Source organism: Trypanosoma equiperdum, assembly GCF_001457755.1.
Source record: "Trypanosoma equiperdum strain OVI genome assembly, contig: ctg_484, whole genome shotgun sequence".
Taxonomy (NCBI): Eukaryota; Euglenozoa; class Kinetoplastea; order Trypanosomatida; family Trypanosomatidae; genus Trypanosoma; species Trypanosoma equiperdum.
Genome location: NW_027124403.1, coordinates 745 through 1,675, shown reverse-complemented (window position 1 = coordinate 1,675; position 931 = coordinate 745).

Genomic DNA, 931 nt, shown 5'->3' with positions numbered 1-931 from the left:
CCCTTGAATGAACGCCGCATGCATCATGAAAGAAGTGAGGTTTTCAATTTCTTCCACCTACACCTTGTGGAGGGGCGTGGTGGTCTTCAGTTTCCGCATCGTTTTGTCACTCATTTATGTCTCCCGTGCTGAGTAGTCAGGCCAGGCCCCGATGAATTAGTAACATTTGGTGAGGACCTTGTTCTCACCCACTGTTGCCCTGCATTTGCTCATGTTTCTTGTAATGGTGTTCCCACACGCTTCTACGCTTTTTTCCACCGCTGTGACGCGAGTATTATCGATCTACGCGTGTATAGTTAGCTCCGGTAGGGCTACATATTGTGGTGCCGCTACTTTAGGATCCCCAGCCAAAACCCTTGTGATGATATGCGCAATCTCAGGGTTACATTTGTAACCCGTGGGGATCCGTTTGACTCGACAAGTTCCTCATTTTCCGTACGACACCGAAATTTTCTGCGAATCTCTTCTGGCAACCTCAACTGGAAAAAAAACCCTTCAGATTAAAAGTGGCAGTGATTTTAATACAAACTTCCCCCAAATTACAGGGAAATGTAACCCAAAGAAACCCTCGTCCAGCAGTCCTCCTGTTCACTTTTGGATTTTGGCCAGGCTATAAAACGTCGCTGCGACCCCAACAGTTTCTCCCCAGCAATAACAAAAGGTGCTACCCACCACATGGTTGGTAGTCTTGATGCAATTTAAGCAACTCCCGCCTGTTTCATTGTTTGAGCATCCGCATTTGTTGTCCTCAAAGGGCCCCTCCTTCCTCCTCGCTCTTTCCTCGAGATATTTGGTTGTTTCCTAACGTTCCACACTGCACCCCAAACCTTTCAGGCTCCTTTGATTTTAGTCGACTCAGGACTCAGTTCAAGGATGGAATGTCCACGTCCACATGCTGTTCCAGCGGCCTTCGTTCGTCGTCTTTATCTTT